Source organism: Mus caroli, chromosome 1, assembly GCF_900094665.2.
Source record: "Mus caroli chromosome 1, CAROLI_EIJ_v1.1, whole genome shotgun sequence".
Classification (NCBI taxonomy): Eukaryota; Metazoa; Chordata; class Mammalia; order Rodentia; family Muridae; genus Mus; species Mus caroli.
Window position 1 is genome coordinate 30658090 of NC_034570.1, and position 6925 is coordinate 30665014.

The window sequence follows — 6925 nt, forward strand, 5'->3', positions numbered from 1 at the left end:
AACCAACGTTTAGGGGAACCAAACAAGTCGGGCATGGTGAGGCAAACTTGTACTTTCATTGTTAGGGGGGCAGGTATGGGAGAAGGACCATTTAGGGACCACGGTCCAGCCAAAGAGAGACCTTGTCTCAAAGCACACATAAAAGCTAGGGAGATGGCTAAGTGAGGGAGGTGACTATCATGCAAGCTTGTAGTCCTGAGTTCAAGTCTCTAGAACCCAAGTAAAAGCTAGGTGTGGTGAGATACATCTATAGCCCCATGGCAAGGATGGTGGCAGGTCCCAGAGCCTGACAGCAAGGTCTATATGATCGTGTAGGAGTCCAGCTAGACCACTGTCATGAGACTTGGGTGAGGTGGGACACCAAGAATCAACCTCTCATGTCAAGGGCCACTGCTCATGACATAGCCAAGGGCCATGTGAGATTAAATCACAGAGGCCAGAGGCACTGGTTTGGCCATCATTGGCCCAGGGTTCAACCCTGAGTCTCGTTTATTTCTGAGGATTTGTATATGTAGAACTCCTGCTAGGAAGTGAGCCCCAGTGTTTGCAAACAAGATGCATAGATAGTATGCCCTCTCCTAGCTACCCAGGTTTTCACAGGCAGTATGCTACATCTGCGCAGACACAGTTCCCCGGGGTGAGCCAATTAGAAAGAGGTGAAAAAGAAGCCACTAGTCCAAGCCTGTCAGTCTGGTAAGGGACATCCGACCTGGAAAGCAGGTTCCTCGTTTTACCCGATTCATGAACAGGATAGGCCTGTTCACTACAAATCTCTGCCAGTAGAGAGTGTGTGAGAGAACATTTTCAATATTCCAGTAGCCATCTTCTGAGAATCTGGGAAATTCTGGCCCAAACTGCAGCAGTGCAGCCTGGAAACAAACCATGAGGCAGCAGAGGTGTAAGCCCATCTGAAAAGGAGGCCCTTACCCACTGAGAGTCATTCTCCATCCCCTGACCTCCCAAAAGTCTTATTATTTACAACTGCCATCGCCTGGCCAATCCCTGGCCTCTTGCCTCTGCCACCCCTGGCTTTTCATGTCACCTTGGAGGGTGAACCAGGCTCTCCGTACTCCTGGGGTCAAGAATGGTATTTTTGCAAGAGACAGTTTCAGAGGCTCCCTCTGGCTCCAGGGAAATGGGGGAAACCTCAGGCCAATGCCCCAGAGCAGGGACGAGTCCTAGTCTCCATCAATCCCTTCTATACAGCATGTCAGGCTCTGGCAGGATTTACGGAGTGGGAGGGACACAGGACAATGGCTGCCTCTCCCCAGCTCACCAGCAGCCTGTTCCCACGGTGGTCTCCAGCAGAGCCTGCAGCATGGTGGGAAAGGTCAGCTCCCGGGAGTTCCAGGCTCTGTTCTTCCATGGTCACCTCAGACCAGGGCTTACCCCACATCCTCCATGGCTCTCTTCCTCTCGGTGGTATTCTCCAGTCCCCGCAAGGAGAGGACCGCCTTTCAAATCAAAAGAGGAAAGAAAGAAAACAATTAAGTAACATTCTTTGTCTTGCTTGTTCCAAAGAACACTTCCTGCTGCTCCCACCAGCCTTTGGGGAACATTCGGAATGTTGCTGGGGCTCAGAACCTAGGCCCTGGAGACCTGGACAAGCTAAGCTTGGTAACTTTTCCTCCGTCTGGCCAAAATTAATAGTGATAAGTAAAAAAAGGATTTGTTTGATGAATATGGCCGCACTGAGAAGAAAAAAGATACCCAGCTATGCCCCTCCTCCACACCTAGAGCTCAGCTTTAGGTTTTGACCTATAGTTCAGGTTCAGTAGAGAGAGCACACGGCGATATATAACTAAGCAGTCCAGTCAAGGTGAGGTGCCTGCCACCCACCAATATCTCAGTTCCAGTCTGTCTTGCAAGGAGGTCTAATAAGCTGTTGGAACAGTGTGAATACTCTTTCCAGGAAACAAGTGACCTTCAACCCCACCCCACCCCACTGGCTAGCACCAAGATCCCAGTGTTATCCCCCCAGCAGGAGATGCCTGGGAAAACTCCAATTTCCAGGAGCCTGTGTCTCAGTAGTCTGATAGCCAAAGAGAGGAGCAGAGTATCTCTTGGAATATCTTCCTTCCTGCTGGGCTGGTTTCAGAACCTGAGTAGGTCCAGGTTTCCAGGGAACCCCCTTCTCACTGATGTCAAGTACAAAACCAAACACGTCACACTCCCCAGAGAGACCTTAGTCGCATCCCAGTCACAACCCTGCAATTATCCTACAGGCTGGCTGCACTGAGCTTCCGTTCATTCACCACCTCACCCTTACCCCCACTGCCAAGGGCCTGGGCCTGGCTTAGCAGGGCAGTGATAGTGCCGAGCACAACAAGGTCTGAGTGATAGAAAAAGCCAAAGGCCTGAGAAGATGGAAGCCTGTATCAGTCTCTGTAGCGTCTGATCACAGCACAGAACTATCACCTCTGGAGACAATCAGACAATGCTGGTACTGACCTAGCATGTACAGAGCTCCAACCCCAGCACCACATAAACCATCTATGGTAATGAGTGCCTGGAATCCCAGCACTCGAGGGGTGGAAGGAAGAGGATCAGAAGTTCCAGGCCTCGTTTGAGGATAGTCTGGACCATGTGAGGTTACAAGAACAGATAAGAGTCTAGAGGGAGAAGTCTTAGTTAGGGTTTTACTGCTGTGAACAGACACCATGACCAAGGCAACTCCTTTTTATTTTGTTTGTTTGTTTGTTTATTGGGTTTTTGAGACAAGGTTTCTATGTGTAGCCCTGACTGTCCTGGAACTCACTCTGTAGACCAGGCTGGCCTCAAACTCAGAAATCCGACAGCCTCTGCCTCCCGAGTGCTGGGATTAAAGGCATGTGCCACCACTGCCCAGCCAAGGCAACTCTTATAAGGACAACATTTCATTGGGGCTGACTTACAGATCCAGAGGTTCAGTTCAGTATCATCAAGGCAGGAACATGGCAGCATCTAGGCAGGCATGGTGCGGGAGGAGCTAAGAGTTCTACATCTTCATCTGAAGGCTGCTAGCAGAATACTGACTTTCAGGCACCTAGGATGAGGGTCTTAAAACCCACACCCACAGTGACACACCTACTTCCACAGGACCACACCTTCTAATAGTGTCACTTCCTGGGCTGAGCACATACAAACAGTAGCAGGAGAGACCGTGGGCATCAACATGGTCATCTACCACAACATGAGGCCTCAGATACATCTCTGCAGGCCCCACAACAGACAGGAAGATCAAAAGTGCTGGTTAGCTTTAAGCAGCCAACTTAAACACAAGGAAAATATGTCACCCCTAGGTTTTAGGCCACTGAGGGTAGATGAGAGCATCAAATAGTGTTGCGGCCTGCCCGCAGTCCACAACACGAACGGTTCAACTGAGAATNGCAGTTCGAGCTGAAAAGAGAGGAATCTAGACGGGGCGGAAGAATGAATGGAGCTAAGACAAGATCCTGATCAAAGCTCAATTTTACTATTTCCAGACACTCAGTTATAAAGGAAGGGGGAGGGAACCCAATATCCCGNCAAGTAACTCAGGGTCCAGTAGCAGGACGAACACGTGTGTGCCTCCAGGCAGCAAAGGCAGGNTCCAGCAGTAGGCGTGGCAGGACGAATGAGCAGGTAGCTCCACCCTTGAGCAAGCAGGTTCCAGGCTGGGGGAAGGGAGGCCACAAAACAGTATACTGAGAAAGATTCTGAGGCTGCCTCTCAGTTCAGACTAAACATACTCTATACCGGATTAGTGATGTCTGCAAAGGGCACAGAAGGTTCTCTGAGTGTATGAGTACCAGGAAGCTGTCAACCTTGCTGCAGTTTGTCAAATGCAGGGAGTGGGCTAGGGTAGTGAGGGGTACAGACCTATTTTGGAGCAATTGGTGAATCACTGGGTGGGGGCTAGTGTGAGCATCACTTCTGAGACAGTAGCAGTCATTTCTGGGAAGACGTTTGATCACATTTCAAACTATTTCCCAGTTTTGTCTGCCTTTTCTTGTTTAAAATTCTTATGTTTATTACTATTGTGTGTGTGCATATGCTGTGTGTGAGAGTGGGGTATGCCTGTACCACAGTACACATGTGAAGGTCAAACGACGACTCTGGGGAATTAGTTCTCTCCTCCACCACAGATTCTGGGGATCATGAAGTCATCAGCCTTGTGTGACAAGCATTTTTATCTGCTGAGCTATCTAGCTGGCCCCTTGCGCGTCTTTCCCATAGCCTAGCGAGGCAATTTGGAAATCCCATCATTCTATCCACTCTGCAGATGAGAAAATTGTCTTGCTCCTTCTTCAGATGAATCAGCTTGCACTAATGAAAGAATTGGAATGTGTAGCTTTAGAAGGAAAAAGAGCTGACTTTCTGGGCTGGGATAAAGCCACATAACCGTGGAGACCTGGGCTCAAATCCCCAGAGCCTATAGCGAGCTGGGTACTATTTTCCCTGTGAATACCATGAAAAGGTAGGCAGACAGGAGCCTCTCCAGAGCCTGGTAAACCAGCTAGCCTGGTGGATGCAGTAGCTAGCCAGAGACCCAGAAAAGTGGCCAGTAGCATAGCTCAGCAGGTAAAAGGGCTTGCTGAGCAAAGCCTACACTGGATCCCAGAAACCTGTGTAATAAAGGCAGACAGAGAGAACAGACTCCCACTCCACAAACACATCCTCTGACCTCCACTTGCAGTCTTTGGTCAGACAGATAGACAGACAGACACAGATACACACACACTCAGACACATGTGGGGGGAACCCTCCCTCAAACAAGGTGGAATATAAATACCAGCATGCCACACTGTCTTCTGTCCACACTCACAGGCACAAACACAAGGCATACACACAAAGATTAATAATAATTATAAAATGACAATAATTATAATAATCTGACTTTATAATCATACAAAACTCAGCAAAGAGCTCTGCCTTGCGGGTTTTCCTGAGGTTTCAGGATCTCAGCTGCTACCCCACCAACCCACCCCACCTCCCCTCCCTGGCATTTTCTAATGCCACTACCTTCAAGAGTGTATGAAGTTAAGTCAGAGGAAGGAAATCAAATAGACTCAATTCGATCTCAAAACCACGAGACAAACTTTTTTTTTTTTTAAGATTTATTTATTATTCTATGTAAGTACACTGTAGCTGTCTTCAGATGCACCAGAAGAGGACGTCAGATCCCATTACAGATGGTTGTGAGCCACCATGTGGTTGCTGGGATTAGAACTCAGGACCTTCGGAAGAGCAGTCAGTGCTCTTAAACACTGAGCTATCTCTCCAGCCCAAGACAAACTTTAATGATTCAAAGAGGTTGAAGTCCCTAAACACTGCAGTTCCTGTCCGAGGGTACAGGAGAATGAGGTGAACTCTTTTGTTGTTGTTGTTTTTGTTTGTTTGTTTGTTTTTGTTTTGTTTGTTTTGTTTTTTGTTTTTGTTTTTCAAGACAGGGTTTCTCTGTGTAGCCCTGGCTGTCCTGGAACTCACTCTGTAGACCAGGCTGGCCTTGAACTCAGAAATCAGACTGTCTCTGCCTCCCAAGTCCTGGGATTAAAGGCATGTGCCACCACTGCCCAGCACGAGGTGAACTCTTAAGGTTTTTTGGTTTGGTTGGATTGGTGGCAGGGTAGGGACGTTGTGGGTGGGGGAGGGGCATGAGCTTGTATATGCTGAGCACAGAAAATACCTTTCGGGTAAACTGTATGCTCTAAGTTCTGGGTGGGAGGGAAGTTGGAGTGCTTGTTTTGGGGACCTTCGGACTCAAGGGCCTATGATGGGGTTGGCTGCTTTCTGGAATTCCACGGACCTTCAGTTTCTTGAAGCCTTGGCCAGCTTACTGACTGGTTTTAGTTTAGTTTGGTTTGGGGGAGGGGAATGTTGGTGGGGGGAGGAATGTCATTAAAAGCGTCCTTGGGGGGTCTTCTGGAATGTGGATGAACTCTAGAGCCAAAAAGAATGTCTACCTAGGTCCGAAGATGTACCCCTAGGTCTGTCCACATCCCAATTATCAAAGACCAGTCACGTGCCCCTTGCTTTACTGTAAGGGAGGCTGGGAAATGTAGTCCAGGAGTACCTGGGAAGGATAGCTGGGATGGTGGGGATTTCCCTACTCCTCTCCCCACACAACCATCTCTCCACCCCACTCCCTTCCACGGGCTTTGCCACACACATCCCCTTGTCTCTCCTTCTGGCCCCAGGGATACACAGAGAGAGTTCCAGTCAAACCTCTTCCCGACGGGTATGGATGGTTGACCAATTACATACCAGAGGAGTCTAAGAAACGGAAGACATTCCCATTCACCTCAAAAGAAATTGCACAGAGGGAGATGGTAACCACATTCAGATTATGGGAAAAGCAATTGGCAAGGTGCCCAGAACCTGAGCGTGTTTTTGCAAAGAGATGCTTGGCAAAATTCTCTTCCTTGCTGCAAAGCGGGGCACCAACTTCCAGAAGGCCTGGCTTAATTACAATATAGTTAAATGTTAAAGTCTTAGCCACTCAGGAACCACAACAGTTGCTTAATTACAGGGCCTCTAGAGGGGCCAGACAATTGGTGTTTAAAAGAATATTTCCTATACACAGCACCTTTTCACAAGGAGGCCCTGGTTCTTCACAAACATTAATTAAGTTCCCTTCAGGAGGTCCCAGGCATGTGGTCTTTGATGACTGACAAAATTAGGAATCTTGGTGCTAGAAAGATAGATCAGCAGTTTATGTTACAGGGGAAAAACTCCTGGACAAGAGAATACAGTCTCTGGCCTGGGTGCAGACCTACCATTCCTGCTGGGCTGGTTCAAGCATCGGGCCCAGAGACCACCGTGAGGAACACCTTCAGCCATTCTGCTAAACAGAAAGGTGGAATAACCAGTCCTTTAGTGAGATACTCTTCTTCTTCTTCTTCTTCTTCTTCTTCTTCTTCTTCTTCTTCTTCTTCTTCTTCTTCTTCTTCTTCTTCTTCTTCTT